This window comes from Mytilus galloprovincialis, chromosome 14 (genome assembly GCF_965363235.1).
Source record: "Mytilus galloprovincialis chromosome 14, xbMytGall1.hap1.1, whole genome shotgun sequence".
NCBI lineage: Eukaryota > Metazoa > Mollusca > Bivalvia > Mytilida > Mytilidae > Mytilus > Mytilus galloprovincialis.
Window position 1 is genome coordinate 42063651 of NC_134851.1, and position 17670 is coordinate 42081320.

At 31.5% G+C, this 17670-nt stretch overlaps 1 long non-coding RNA gene across 1 annotated transcript; it reads left to right on the top strand.

Moving 5' to 3' along the window:
- Positions 1-7176: 7176 nt before the first annotated feature.
- LOC143059587 (uncharacterized) lies at positions 7177-17455 on the top strand. The gene is made up of 3 exons (XR_012973525.1): positions 7177-7342; positions 14431-14576; positions 16920-17455. It is a non-coding gene; the product is annotated as an uncharacterized LOC143059587 (long non-coding RNA).
- The last annotated feature ends 215 nt before the right edge of the window (positions 17456-17670 follow it).

Here is a 17670-nt window from a genome sequence, read left to right on the forward strand (position 1 = left end):
AGTGATCAGTGAAGACAATCTCTCATTGGTGATCAAAAATCTTCCCGAAACAGAAAAAGAAAATATTGCTTGTAAAGCTGACGATTTAATCAAAGTTGGATTACACTTAAATAGTATACAAATTGCCGTTGTAGAGCGCAAAAAGTATAACCACACAGGTAAACACGGAATTGTTATAGTTAAGTTACAAAATAAGGATGACAAACAAAAGGTAATGGATAAAAAGCGTGAATTAAGAAACACTCGTATCTATAAAGATGTCTATATCAATAATGCCATTCCAAGCGCACAACGACTATTGAACTCTAATTTTAGAAGTATTGTCAACGCAATTGGTAACGAAAAGCTTGAGATCAGAGGATCAGTGGTAGACACGGTAAAAGTAAACATGAATAAAGGCAACAGTAGTATACCGCTGTTCAAAACTCATAAATCCATGGACACCGACACCAATACACAAAGACGCGGTGACCGAGACGATACGATAATCAATAATGTGAGTGGAAATCGTGGCTATTACAGACGAAATGATCGTGGGCGTGGAAACACTAGAGGTGGAAATAACCATAACACGGATCAAAGGTCAACATATAGATATGGACAATCTACCAATGATAATTGCAATACAAACTCTAATAACCATAATCAGTCAGAAAGGAATTTGAACGGTCGGGGTCGAGGAAATTACAGAGGTCAGAACGGAGGAAGCAACGAAACCCTCAAAATGCCCCATTCCTCCCCCCCCCCAAAAATAGCTGTCGATATATTTTTTTCTTCAATTTTTTTAAACAAAATTGCTTAAGTAAACAAGATTTTTGTGTGTGCGACTACGTTTTTAAATGATTGTCAGTTTTTTCGTTTAAATTGTTTTACATTTATGATTTCGGGGCCTTTAATAGCTGACTATGTGGTATGTGCATCGGTTATTGTTGAAGGCAGTACTATGACATATAGCTGTTAATTTATGTGTCTTTTGGTCTCTTGTGAAGAGTTGTCTTATTGGCATAAATACCACATCTTCTTTTTTTTTTTTTTTTTTTTTTTTTTTTAAAGTTTATAGATTTTATAATCAGGCAACTTTGATTGAACCCCTAAATTGCAATTGCTGCTACACTTTACTTTTAATAATTAAAAGATATCAACATCAAATGACAAGTATATGCCTAGTATGAAATGATATAAGTAAATAACAGATCTAGAATGTCTCTACCAGTCTCGTCCATGTTTACTACGGTTTATATTCCTCGACTATATCGTCTGTAAATAACTCGATGCAAAGTATATATGTCACCTTGTATGCTTTTAGGAAGTATAGTTTATATATACTGTATTGCAGTTGCACATCATAAATAGACATTATATTGAGACTTTATGACGACGTCGATTCAGTCATTGAGGGTATTTGCATATTTGTTTGTTAGTAAATAGGAAGTTGTCTTATTTCACCTGGAGTTATGACAACATATCCCAAGGTTGAAAATAATCTTGCGTTCAATAGGGAATTTTATCTAAAAATGTTACTTAACTTTTTGGTTGTTAAACAATTAGTTTAAGTTTTGTCAGCGATTATGATGATCTAATGGGAATTTTGAGTTAGCAATTATACATCCCACCCCTACCCGGCCTCGTTATTCTGACTTAACAAGCTCAGGGGAGAAGCAGCAAATATTAATTTGCATGCTTTATGTTTGAACCGAGTGAGAGTTCTTGACCTCTTGCACTCGGGATGGACACGCTGTCATGATGCCACTAAAGTGTGATTACTACGAATTAGTCTGTTGACTTTATTTGATTAATCTGGTTTAATACCTAATTAGTTTGTGAACATTTTTTTTTATTAGTGTGTTTACATTTCATGTTTGATAAAACAAATCTATAGGATACAAATCGGAACAGATTTTATTTACATACAATGTTGCCATTATGATTGTAAAAATATCAACACAATAGGATATGCATAAGGAACAAATATAATGAAGTCTATGATTTGAATTTAAAATACGAAATGAAAGCTTGCAAATGTGTGGATAACCACAAATATGAAGAACATTGCGCTACTTTTGGTAGGCAATACAACTGTTTTAACATGTTTCTTCATATGAAAAATCTGAATTTGTAGATGTTTTCGCGAAATTACTTACAAGCTTGCAAAACTAAATTGGTATTCTGCAATTTCTGTTTTTAAAGGGGCATTAGCTACGAGATGTATAAAAAATCAAACATCCTTCTTTTTGGCTCAATCCATAATGAAATGCAAATAATGAAATTATAATTAGCTTTTAGCGGCTAGTATGGTACAATTTCGTCAAAATAAGATAAATAAAGTCAACAGTAGTATACCGCTGTTCAAAACTCATAAATCCATGGACAAAAAACTAAATCGGGGCAACAAACTAAAACAGAGGGAAACGCATTAAATATAGGAGAACAACGACACAACATTAAAATGTAACACCCACACACACACACAGAAACGGACTTAGCATTAGACAAAATCCTATGAGAACAACAAATATAACATCTATAACATCAAAACCAAATACATGAATCTGGGATAGACAAGTACCGTGACACGTCTTATAGTAAACAAACGACACAACGGAAAAACAACGTTAAAATCTAACACACACAGAAACGAACTATGATATAACAATGGCCATATTCCTGACTTGGTACAGGACATTTTTAAAAAACATTGATTATGAATTATTCACTTGCAAGTAAATAATTTGACCTCATTGGATCTGTATTCATGTGAACTTCTATTTAATCCCTGAGCTTGAGATGGATAACACGTGTGTATGTGTAAATTTATTTAAAGGAACAGAATCATAACATTGAAAGTGATACAATGATAAATCATTTGACTGACTGGTTCGATCCACAAAAATTCATTCTTGTACAGGTAAAAACGTTGATAAACATTTATTTTTTCATCTATAATATGAAATTGAATAGACCTAGAATAATCCAACAGCACGAGTTTGTTTAATCTATTTATATCTATATTTATGTTTGCATCGCTTATATGGTCGTCACATGGCATTAGAGGTCAACTAGATAATTAATTAGATGGCGTCTGAACTAAAATACACACGAAACGAAGCTACGTATTTTCATGCTCGTGTCCTGTTTATTATTTATTCAATACCTTTAATAGTTAAGATAAATGTTTTACATTGTTATAAATAAAATATGAGAATTTTATTAAAATCGGTGAACATGAATTTGACAGCTGGTGCCCCTTTAAGATTTTGAAAGCAAAATTTGTTTAAAAAAAATGACGAAATATTAATAGTTTTCTGATTATAACCAAATTATGTTATCAAATATACGTGATATATAATTGCTTAGTCCTGATAGATTTTGATTGAGGCCTATATTATTTTTTCAAGGACTTAGTGTAGGTAGTGTAGATAAAAACAACCCTACTGAATATTTTCTATGCGGAAATGTCATTTTAGTCTTGATTTTGGTTCATAACCCGCAAGGGTACGTAGATACATGTTGTACTCCTTACTCCTTACTCCTGTCAAAGTAAAAAGTCAATCAACAGTAATTTAGCGGTGACGTTTGACGACCTTGTTTATCGATGTTCATTTCATTATGTTTAGGGAAGTGAAATAAAAGGAATGTCAAAGAATTAAACATAAAGGCAACAGTAGTATACCGCTGTTCGAAACTCATAAAATCGATAGAGAAAAAAAAACCAAATCCGGGTTACACACTAAAACTGAGGGAAATGCATCAAATATAAGAGGAGAACAACGACACAAAAGAAACTCAACATTAAAATGTAACAAACACAGAAACGAACTATAATATCACAATGGTCATTTTCCTGACATAGTCAGGACATTTAAAAAAAAAAGGAAGAACATTAGGTTCAAAAAATGGTAAAACATTAGGTATAAAAAACTGGAATAATAGAAGATACTTTGTTTGTTTACAAATTGCCAAGTGTATGGAATTGATTTTTTTAAACAACTGTCACCTTCGTAAGGTCGTTTACAAATCGATACAAATAAACTGGCAGTCAATATTTAACTAAGCTAAAGAAACTATGTCCAAATTTTACTTTTTTGTACACCAAAAATGTCACAATTTTAAGATGCCTTATTAACATCAAGCACACCCAAATATCTTTTCTTCATAAACCACGTTCGCATACCATTTCGGATTGACGAGACAAACAACGAACTATCTAATAGATATTTATAGCCTATAGATATACACTATTCTATTGATGAATTATCGGTTCATGAAGGTCAAAGGACTTTTACACTTTGTTTTTATACCCCTGAGAAAATTATAATATTTTTAAGATTTTATTATATATATATATTTATAAATTTCCTGTTATGAATTTTTCGAATTACTAAGGATTTTCTTATCCCAGGCATAGATTACCTTAGCCGTTTTGTCATAACTTTTTGGATTTCTGGGTCCTCAATGCTCTTTAACTTTGTACTTCTTTGATTTTTTTTAACTGTTTTGATCTGAGCGTCACTGATGAGTCTTATAGAGACGAAACGCGCGTCTGGCGTATTAAATTATAAGCCTGGTACCTTTGTAACTATGTATAGGACCATTTATGTTTGACTATACGCTGTATCTTTTAGCTACACTAGATAAATATAAAACAAAGGATTTATAACTCGACGAACTAACGTATATTATCTGAGACAACTAAAACACTTTGTTATAGTAGTGTCAGCTATTATCGTTGTGTAGCGGGCAGGGGCTTGAAATGCTTCGACCCAAAGGTTTTACTCAAATTTTATAAGTAGTTTGTAAATAACAAAGTCAGTATGACAAGATATGAGCTGGTCAGTATAGGCATTTGCTAAAAGTCACGTAAATAAGTTTCTATATTTTATTCATTTCAAGAATCATATGTTTTCATTTATATTCAAGATATGACAATAATCTATTCAGTATAATACATGTAGTAATTTATCTCTACACTCAAGAGATATTTATCTTATTTATCTCTACACTCAAGAGATATTTATTAATTTATCTCTACACTCAAGAGATAATATGTTGGTGTGTCAGAAAAATACATAAAAAGGCTGAGTTCTGCTATCTTACTAAGAAAATAAATTACCTAAGAAAAAATCCTAACTTCAAGTGTTTTTAATCAGAAGACCTCTTTCTGACATTTTTGTATATAGTTGTAACTGATACCTCACCACTTACATAAACAAATGTTTATTATTATTAGTTATATTCAGAACCTTTCCTGAATAACTAACAATGAAATACAGTTTATACCATACATAAGGAATTACAAGGAGTATGTGAAAACAGTTGCCAACACGTAAAAATAGTGTTTTTATTGAACAATCGTCCCAAGTGACACATGGGTTCTACTGCGCATGTCAATACATTTCATTCATAAAATTCAAGCACAGGTGCGTGAAATTTACTACGATTTACTACAGTTTCTACAATTGGATCTTCACAAAAATACAAGACATACAGTTGGATTATTCAGTGGATTATTACTATGAACTGGTAAATTATTACATGAACTTCAACTGGTTTATCAAATATATTCAAATGACAGTAATTCAATATTTCTACAAGAATCATAATATTGTAATTGTTCTAACTTTACTTTATTAAATGTTAATTAAAACTTATTTGCTTCAATTATCATATGTTCCAGACTACAATTATTTCACACAGTTACTGTTTCCTACATAATAACTGTCATAAAAAATACAGAATATTAAACAGTATGCTTTATTAGTACCAATTTAAAACATACATCAAAAATATCTTACATGTCTATCACACGTCACAATAAAATACATGTACCCTAGTTGTCGTACTCTACAGTTGGTACTAGTAACTCTTCAAAAGATCTCTTTTAGCAATTAATAGTATTAGAAGTACTAGAAGTACAAATGAATGTTTTAGCATACACTGTTTAATATGAAAACATAGTTGGTGTTCAATGTGATAATCCACAAAATATAATATAATTGGATCCATATCCTATAATACTTTTTATGAATTGGGTCAGGGTCCCTAATGGACCTTGAGATGAGGAACTCAGATGACGTAATTAAAAAACAATATTAGTCCGCCATACAATTGTGGATGCTTTGATTTTAAAAATGGACATAATTGAACAATAAGAACTGTTTTATAGAGCTGATGTGATAAGAAAAGAAATATGTAGATTTGACCTGAAATAAATTATTAGAAAGGACAACTTTTTTATTGAATTTTATGATCAGAATTTTGGGATTATTTCATGAGGAGAGTGACATTTTTCACCATCTTCCGGGGTCCAGCAATTTGCGAAAAAAGTAATCCCACTTGCCACCCCGAAAATTTAACCAGACATGTATAAATGTATCAGCTTCGATATGAGCCATCATACATGTTCAAGTAAATAATATGGACTGAGTAACGGAGGAAATCGTTACCATTACCGCCTATGTAGAATTAATTGTAAATGTTGACCCAATTTGTGAACTTTTATTTCAAAAGTGTTGGAGTGTTTTCTGGTTCAATGATCACAATTTCGGATGGGAGCGGCTGTTAGTGCTATTTAATTAAAAACAATACAAAATGGCTTCCAATAATTTTGATTTTTATCAAAAATATACCAATTTTATACTTATAAACAGTGAAGAGGCAGAATATGGGACATGCATTATTTAGACTGGGGCCACTCAGAGGAGAAATAATTATATTCTAGGGATGATCAATGTTACATACCCAAATGCCAAACTTACTAAAATGAATGTTGCACGTTTAGCAAAAATTTTGCAATTGAAATCGACTGATTTAGACAAAAATTTAGATGCTTCACACCTTTGTCATAATGCATTGTGTGTGAATACAGACCATATTGTTTTAGAACCTCGGGAGATTAACAATCAAAGAAAAATATGTGTAGCTTCACACCAATGCACCACACATATTGTGCATGACACAAACTATACTAACTGCATGCTGAAATTGTGGTTTGTTATGATTTTGTAGTCAATTACATGCCTTGCACATTTTACCTCCACATTAATCATTTCTGAAAATACGAGTTTTTAACACAAGTAAAAAACGAAAATGGGAAAAAAGCCCACCCTCATACCCCAAAGACACTGAAACAAACATGACAAACATGTTTATGCAAGATTGTAAGCTCGAAGTCAAACATTTATGTGTTTTTTTCACCAGTATTTACTAATTTTTACAGTGCAAGGGGAGTAACTCTTGATGGTTTCATTCACTGTGTCAGAAAACTGGGTAATTCAATCAACGGAAGTAAACATGCTTAAAGAACTAAATGAAAGTGAAACATAGAGACAAATGAATGAACAAAGTATGACAGTCATTATTTAAATAAGACATCAAAAAACCAAATAAAGAATAACAGAATGAAAAAAATATCCAAATATGACATCGAGTTACAAAGACAAACTGTGAATGACTTAATGTTGTAATATTCATTATTTTGTTTATAATTTTATTTCATATCATTGTATGTCTTTTCCAATAAATGCATGTACTGTGGCTGGATGCATGCATGCATTGGGTCTTTCTGTGTGATACAAAGTTTATTTCAGTGTCTTGGACTATTATCCCATTTTCATAACAAACTTAAAATGAAACACACTTTTTAATTTAAAAAAAAACACAACTAACTCAAATCATGCTCATACATTCCTGAAAGGTGTTTGTTTTAATATATGATACGATATTTAGTATTCTCTGTCAATAGATAAATAAATAAATAACTTAATAAGAATAAGAAGAATAAGAATAAGAATATTTTATTTCCAATTAAAGGGCCCTATAAAGAGCTTTCATGACATTACACACAAGTACGTAAGATTAGACATAAATTAGAGACATATAATATAGGAAAACAACATTGTTTAATACTATTAAAAATGCTATAAAAGGCCAGGACAGAACCAGATAATACAATTTACATCTTTAAATTATACCATTTAAAATTATATACCACTCAAAATATGTATATTTGTGGCTAATTTGCATTTATTATTTTTGAACTTCTCCTTATCTCTAGATTTTGAGATAAATACTTTCCTAAACATTTATACACATTTAAATTTTCTTGTGTAAATAGCCATAAAAACTTTGAAAAATTGTCTAAAGATTGAAAATTATTACAATTTAGAGAAATTTCAGTAAAAAACTCATTTCTGTTATCAATATATAGTGGACATTCAGTTACAAAGTGTATCTCATCTTCAACTTTATTTAAAGTACAGTATAAACATTTTCTCAGTGTCCTATTCACATAAAGTTTAGCATATCTATCAGTCTCAATCCTTAATGGATGAGCCTTTATTCTAATTTTACAGATTGATTGTCTTAATCTAAAATCTTTTAGATCCAGATATTTTTCAAAACAAAATAGAGTTTTAAAGGAAAAATAGGTAGTAAGTTTACCTTGATCTGATTGTAAAACTTTATTTCTATTTTCCTTCCAGAAATGGAGATAGTTTTTATATAGCTTATCTTTGATAAATTTTGTGAAAGAGTAGATACTGGTTTTTAAATTACATGTTTGTATGCCCAGCTTTTTTAAAATACAGTCTATACTTGAAAACCATGTATTCACTTTATTATTGTGAAGTTCTTTACTACATAAATATGCATCATATAATAACATGTTCTTAGAATTATCGAGTCGATGATAATATTTCAACATTGCTAATATAATATAAAAATACATTGGGTATCTCCCTATTTCAGAAGTCACAGCAAGATTACTGGATTTCTTATTTACACCTAGAACATATTTCATAAATTTGATATGTGATTTTTCAGATGTATCATTTGAAAACACCTTTTCTAAAATATATTGATCATTTTTCTTACATGCAGCTGAGTTTACAGAAAACATACCCCAGACTTCACATCCATAGGTTAAAATTGGTTTTACAGTATGGTCATATAAATGAAGTAAAGTTGAAACACTAAGGTTTGACGATGACATACATTGTTGTAATTTAAAACATGCTTTCATAGACTTTTTGTACAGTTCATCTTTACACTGAAAAAATTTTCCACTGGGTATAAAAGTAATGCCCAAATATTTATAATTATATGTACAACCAATAGCTTTTTCACCTAGGTAAAAAGGGAGATTAAAATCATAACTTTTGTCTTGTTCTCATTTACATTTAAACACCATTTAGAACAGTAATTGTTAAGCAGGGTTAACCTCTCTTGCAATCCCTCTGGTGAATCTGAGAGAATAACAATGTCATCAGCATACATTAAACAATCAACCCTTTGGTTATTAACATTGACATGGTTAGCACAAGAAGAAAAGACATCAGGGAGATCATTAATAAAAAGTTTAAATAAATTGGGGCTTTAAAATCCCCTTGTCTCACTCCAATAAATGATCTAACTAAAGGAGTTGATTGGTTGTCAATTTTGACACATAGCTTACTTTTATTATACATATCTTTAACTATAGCATAAAACTGTCCTGCTATGTTGTGTTGGAGTAGTTTAAGTTGTATACCTGTATGAATAACAGAGTCGAATGCTTTTCTGAGATCTACAAAGCATGCAAAAAGTTTACCATTTTTGCTATTAATACACTTGTCAATTAAAGTCTTAAGAACAAATATATGATGGGATGTTCTTGATTTTTTTATAATTCCAATTTGGCATTTACTTATGATATCATGTTCTTCAAGAAAGTGGTCTAGTCTATTATTTAAAACACAATTAAATAATTTACCTATACAGGTGTTAATAGCCATACCTCTATAATTTTCTGGTTTGCATGGATCACCAGACTTAAAAACCGGGGTTATATATGCTGATGACCATTGTAGAGGATAAAATCCTGTTGAGAATACAATATTATATAGTTTTTGTAACAATGGAACTAAAACTGATGAACCTGCCCTTAACATTTCTGCAGGAATACCATCTAAACCTGATGCTTTTCCATTTTTAAGTTTTCTCACAGAGTTTGCAATTTCTGTATTTGAGATTCTAAAATCTAATTTACAAAATTGTTTTACTTTCTCCAATTTTTCTACCTCAGACTTTATTTCATGTATTCTATTACTATGTAAATTTGATGGCTTATTGAGCTCTGAAAAATATTCATACCAATCATCTGGCTTGGCTGAATCCAGAGTGTTATCATTTTTACGTTCTTTAAGTGAATTTATGAGTTTCCAATATTTCTTGGGATCATGATCCCTTAACTGATCAAGCTGATCTAAAACTTGTTGCTTAAAATGTCTTTTTTTATACCTTCGCAATTTGGTATATTCTCTGTAACATTTGAAACATGATCCTGTTATAATTGGATTAAAAGGATATTTAGAAAGTAATGCTCCTTTATCCATCAAAAATGTTCTTTTCCTCTTTAAATCTGAATCAAAATATTTACATTTTTTTGTCTTTTTTTTTAATTTTTCATACTTTTTTAGCCTTGCAAAGTGGGTGGCATAGAGCATCTCTAAATTTTATTGGCGAGGAGTTACTCCAAATGTATCCTCCTGTTAAATCAGTCATATTTATATTACATTTTGACGAATTCTTAATATAAGTTGCCATAATATTGAAAGAAAGCTTACAATGACAATCAGAAAAAGTTGGTAAAAAATCTGAAACCTCAAAACTAAGTATATTTGACATTAAACCTTCTGATACTACTACATAATCAACTACACTAGATCCGACTGGCTTATGGCAAGTAAATTTACCAAACAAGTCACCAAACACTCTTCCATTCAAAATTCTCATATTAGTGGAAATACAAAATTCTGTTAATTGTTTACCTCTGGTATCTACTTTCTTATCATAACTATTTCTAATATCTTGTACAATGTCGTATTCATAGTTATTACATAATGGTGTGTGACTATCATATACATCATTTTCTATAAAATCTTGTTCTGCACCTGACCTGGCATTTAAATCACCACAGAGTATAATGTTTCCTTTCATTTTGTATTTATTAATGATATCTCTTTCAATTAAATCTAATATGTCATCATCAGTTTGATGTAAATAACAAGAGGTGCTTGGTATTATATATGCTAAGCAGAGGTAAATATCTTTGGCAAAGTTAAAAAAATCTTTATCTAATATAATCCATTGATAGTCCTTGCAAGTGTTTTCTAAAATTTTCACCCCTTTTTGAATATTGTTATTGATAAGTATGCCAAGTCCCCCATAAAATCTCTGATTTGATGACTGAGGTCTAAATACAGGAAAATAATTAAAACCTTCTATATCAATAGATGTATTGTAGCCAATGTGAGTTTCACATAAAAGTATTATATCATAACTGTTCACTTGATTGATAAAATTTTGATCTTGAAGCTTATTATATGTTTTTGAATTAAGCCCTCCAACATTCCAAACACAAAAAGTCAGGTTATGAATACTTAAATCATTTCTTCTAGGCATTGTTTCAAAATATATTTTGTTAAACTGAGTCTAAGTATGATATTATTGAATAAATATTTTAAAATTACACCAATTTTGCTCCAAAAAGGGCCCTTCACTCAGAATAAATAGAGTATGTAATTAACTTGAAAATAAAATAATATGGAACAACAAAAAACAACAAAAAAAAAAAACCCAACAAAAACAAAAACAACAAAAAATTAAAAAATACAATGAATAAGTGTCTCTTTGCTAAATTAATATACAATGTCTACTTTTAATAAATTAACTTAGTTAACTACTAAATTAGAAATATAATTGTATAATTTGTTTTAATCTTAATGCTTTGGACAATTACTTATTAGTAAAATGTTTTATTAGATAAAGCAATAAAGTTCGATATTAGTATCCACCACGACGGTCTCCTCTGTATCCACCCCGATATATGTTCGAGCCAGGTCCATCTCTCCCTGTATTGTTCGAGTTAGAATAATTTCCTCTGTTATTTGAGTTAAAATAATCTCCTCTACCTCTGTGACCTAAGTAATCACTTCTGCCTCTGTAACCTGAGTATTCACCTCTACCTCTATACCCTGAGTATTCACCTCTACCTCTATAACCTGATTATTCACCTCACCTCTATACATGTAATTTGAATTGTTGCGTTTGCTAAGCGTTATGCGTTTCGGAAGGTCCAATACCTCATCAATGGTATCTCTTATATTCGATGCAAAAAGTGAGACCCCATGTGTGGTTAGGTGTACACCATCATCTCCAACATATCTTTTAAGAGCCTCCCCCTTGTAGGCTAAATTGCTGTTATCACACATGTATATAGCTTCGTCATTTTGAAAATTTTCCTTTAGCATTGCACTTAGTTGAAACGATTTGTTGTTAACTGTACTATTATCTAATCTCGGGGTGGGCAATGAAATAATGATTTTTGTACTATCAAATTTCCCCTTGAGGACTTGTATAATATCCTCCATTTTATCAACACAATCTTGTGGGCTGTGTGTTTTAATGTCATTCGTCACAGAGTGTAGTACAAAAGCATCTGGTTTTGTTGTAAACTCGAGCTCTGAAACGGTAGTTTCTGTTTCTTCCAACGTATATGCAGTTAATTTTTCGGCTGTAAATTTGGATGAAAGTTTTTTTGTATCAATATTGTCGATGTTTGATGTCCCAATAATTATTACATGTGGAACATTTAGCTTTAAATTCTCTTCAAAATCTTTCTGTTCTGTGACATTTCTATTTTGTTGCCATGTACCTCTTGAAATGGTTGTCCAGAACTGTCATCCCGGCTCTCATGTAATTTTAAGCTTAATATTTCTCCATCTTTTTCTTCTACTTGCCTTTTTAGAGTAGCACACTGTGTCTCTAATGATTTAATGAATAATGATTTGTCTGATATGTCGCTCAAAGCATGTTTTGTGTCTTCGTTTAACTTCAACACTTTTTCAGCTTGTAGTTCATGTTTTTATTTTAGTAAATCATATTTATGCTCTATTTTACTTTTTGAATTTCATTTTCTAATGTATTCTTATAGTTGACATCTTTCAGTTGTGCTCTCAGTTCTGAATTTTGTTTTTCTCGTTCTATTAAACTTGAAGTAGCATTATCAAATTTATCTAAAAGTTCTGAAAATCTGTCATTTGATGTTTCAATGTGTCTAGTAATTACGTCATTCATCTTACTAATCTTGTCATTTTGTTGTGAGAAAACCTTATCAAGAGCAGGCGTAAATTGTGTCTCTAGTTGGCTCATAAATTTCTCAACACCTGAGTCTTGTTGAAGAAAAGGAACTAACATATTGGTTGGAGTTACTTGCCAGCAAAAGTCTTGTTTATTGTTGTTCATATCAATATCACTGTCCCCAGTAGATTTTACAGTTGTTTCATCTTGATCTTTGATTGTCTTAACCTGTGTTTCTTGATTTACATAATTACTAGCTGTCTTAGCTGTTTCTTGTTTGTTTTTGTTGACATTGTTTTGTAGTTGGGTATCTGGCATTGAAAGTGAGGTCAAGTTGTTGTAATCAACTATCTGTGATACTAACAATTTAAGTGCTGGGAAGTCTCTGTTGTAGAAAAGATCATATTTGTTTCCTCGAATTTGTACAACCCCTGTATTGATGTGAAATGTCAATTTGTATATAAGGGGGATAACCTTGGTTGCTAAATCAATACAAATGGTTTTTTTCCCACTTTTATTTTTTGTCCAATCTTTTGGTTCATCATTCCATACAATTATATATTCCTCGTTCTTCCCATAACCCTCATAATAATGTAAGGATAAAGCTTTTATCCATGGAAGAATTCTATTGGCATTTCCCCTCAATGCCACCATATTTGCATCAGGTTTGTACAAGTCTAAATTTATTTCTTCAAATTTAAGGTCTTTTGCTTTTAGACCATTGGGTGTGGTAAGTTTGTCTGGGATACAATCTTTAGGATATTCGGCTGAACAACTTGTCAATGAAAGATCATATTTGTGATTATCGGCCGGTGACTGAGGTGGAATTATATCTTCACAACTTTGGTTATCTAGTGCAGACATTGTTTATATTAAATTTCAATGATGAGAAAGGTTTGTTATATGTAATGCCTCATATTTTACACACCGATGGGGTAAATAACATTGGATTAGTGTGGTTTTCACTATCTCATTATTTTTTCATGGGCGCAGCCATTGTACCGGAATATGCAGTAGCTTCCTGAAAGGCTGAAAAAAAAAAAACCAAAATATTGTGCAACCTTTTAATACAAATGTTAATCTGGCTAAGAACTACAACCTGGCTGTGAAACGAATTCTATCGGACTTGAATTCTGACATAGCTTTGGTTCTAACTGATGTTTTTTATATCCACTAATCAACCTTTTCCGCACTCTCTTATTTAACAAGAAATCGATAGCCTGTTTTTTGCGAGCTTTTAACCTGTTTAATTTGACACGTACACTTTTTTGATATGCACAATCATATTTTTCACGTTTACGTATTTTTTTTCAGAGCCACTACAGCACGAGACTTTCTACCTAGACCACAACCTACAGCTTTAAGGGTCTTAGCCAATGCAACATCCCTTTTATTATTGACTTTAAAGACTGCTGCAGATGCACGGCCTAAGGCATTGCGTGAAAAATTCTTATTCTTAGGTAGGTATGTAGAGATTGTCCTATTGACGGATACGCACTTATTAATATTGCTGAAAAATTGCATCTGATTTAATGCGGTCTGGGAAAGTTTCATTTCTAACAATGATTCTATTAATAATTTGTCAGTCTTATTTGGTTTCAAAGACATATTTTGTAAACCATGACTGCTAAGGTTAATAGATTTGTACCACCAACTAGTTTTTATACCACCATTACATAGTGTTATGCTCCATCCACACGTTTCGCTACAATTACCACTATAACAATTCACGACAGACTTAACAATGCGTGGCAAACATTTTGAAATTTGTTGTCGGTCACCATTATATTTTGCAAATAAACATTTCATTATACCATGTGAACGTAATTTTAAATCATTGGCAAAAGCTATTTTAATATCATTCCTTTGGGCCTTTGTAGCTCCAGGGAACATACCGACACTAAATTTTGCTCGCAATACCTCACGGGACTGACTTTGACCCCGGTGTATAGTATCTGCCAGTCTATTTACTGACCATAAAGGGTCAAATATTTCTTGCATTGCTTCTTGTAAACCTTGTACACTTTTTGCATCTCCATCAGTAGTACAATAGTCCACAAGTAAATCAAGTTTAGCACTTTTTTTTACCTATTTCATACCCAAGATCCTTCTCACTCAAAGGATCATACCTATTTGTATTTGATGTGCAGTACTCGTGATTAGGACATTCAATGTCATAACTTTTACCGCGTAACCATGCACCAACCCAGCAAAGTTTGTTTACAAGGTGAAAACCAATGATATCATGATTGTCAGTTTCATTTTCACAGGCAATACCAATAACTTGTAATGCATTTTGTCCCATTTTATGCCTACTTTTTATATGCACACTCTGATAGGTACCATCCATTTGTAATTTTACAGGACTATTTTTATTTAACTCTAAGGTTTAATTTCTCTTTCTGAAACTCTCAACCACTTGTTCGGTTTCATTTTCAGCAAGTTTTACAACCTTGTCACAAACATTATTTGTTATTCTCTGCATTGTTCCTTTTGACATAGGAGGAATACATGAACTAGTTAAAAGTAGTCGCGCGCTATCATTACCAATATTACAGTTTATGACGCCAGCCTGAAACCCATAGTTAATTGTAGCACTCTTGCGACCAGCACGTCCTGTGTTAATTTCTCTAAATAGTTTATATTTTTCTGAAATAGATTTACACTTGGTACACTTCATTTCCCAAATCCAACCAGGACCCCATTGAGTCTCTTGTACCAGTTCAAAATGTGGAACAACAAACTTTGGACTTTTATTTAAATGACAAATTATAAGACTATTGATCATTAAATATTAAGATCTCTATCTACTGTTCTATTTTCAGTTCTTTTCTCCTCTAGATATTCATCTAAATAATCATCTGACAATTTATGGGGTCTTATTAGTTTGACTGTAGTCGCACATTTTTCAGTTTGTGGGGCTTCATAAGATTTTTTATCGTAACTCTCTTTTGAGTACAGCTTGAATTCCTTTTCTGTAAGGCGGGGTAACCAGACAGATTCTGTGGTGTTTTTAGGTGTCAGATCTGTAGTGGAATTAGAAAATTTAAGTTTAGGTTGTGCAGGTGGAACTTGCATAGATAATTTTTTTAAAACCTGTGTAGATGGAGGTGTAGATGGAGCTGTAGATGGAGCAACACCATTAATAACACCACAACCTTGATCTGTAGTTAGGGATACAAAACGCAATAGATGGGCTTGGTTACCAACCTTATATTGGTTTCTTTTCCTTTTCCCTTTCATTACTGAATAAATATACACTCTGTTATGTTTGTACAATTCTAAATTATGACATCATAAAGTTATGACATCACAAAAGCGATGACGTCACAATGTTATCTTCACCAAAGAAAAGCACCATTTTGCCCTATTTGAACACTCACACAAAAAGGACTCTAAAATGGTTATTACTTGATGGATTTTAAAACTAAAACCTGTTTTAGAATGGTCTGTGAATGATCTTAGCAGTTATATAAAAATAAAAATGTTCTATTCCTTCTTTGAAAGAAAAATGTATCAAAAACATTATTTTATGAGTGAAAAAATCCTTAAATCTACCTTATTTACAGTAAAAAACACAACATTTTCATGAATTATCGTCTAAACATGATGATTTTTATAAAGTCAGTAAGGTAATGAAGGTTTGTTGAAAGGCACTTTAAGCTATGAAAAGTCTTAATCAATGTCTAAGTTGTGAATTGATAACATATGGATTTTGTGCTTTTTTTTCTAATAAAAGATATAAGGATCAGTAATAAGCTACTTACATAAAAATAAAAAAAAAATAACTTATTTTATTTCAGATGCGGAAAAAAACTTCACAGAATTGTTCGAAAAGGTGTACCGAAGGAATTCATACTGCAATACAAGTGGAATCTGACATTTGCTGATCTAATATGGGTCAGGGTCCATAATGGACCTTGAGATGAGGAACTCAGATGACGTAATCAAAAAACAATATTAGTCCGCCATACAATTGTGGATGCTGTGATTTTAAAAATGGACATAAATGAACAATAAGAACTGTTTTATAGAGCTGATGTGATGCGAAAAGAAATATGTAGATTTGACCTGAAATAAATTATTAGAAAGGACAATGTTTTTATTGAATTTTATGATCAGAATTTTGGGATTATTTCATGAGGAGAGTGACATTTTTCACCATCTTCCGGGGTCCAGAAATTTGCGAAAAAAGTAATCTCACTTGCCACCCCGAAAATTTAACCAGACATGTATAAATGTATCAGCTTCGATATGAGCCATCATACATGTTCAAGTAAACGATATGGACTGAGTAACGGAGGAAAACGTTACCATTACCGCCTATGTAGAATTAATTGTAAATGTTGACCCAATTGTTGCTTTTATTACTCCTAAATCATGATCGGCTTTGTATTATTGATATGGTATGTCTCTAGGTACACCCGCATATAGGCTTCAGCTTTTTCACTGTGCTTTATGTGTTTATACAAATACAGAAAAAAATGATGTTTCCTTTTACGTACATATACATTAGATGAAAAAACAAACATGCAAAGCAAATATTAGCAAAGC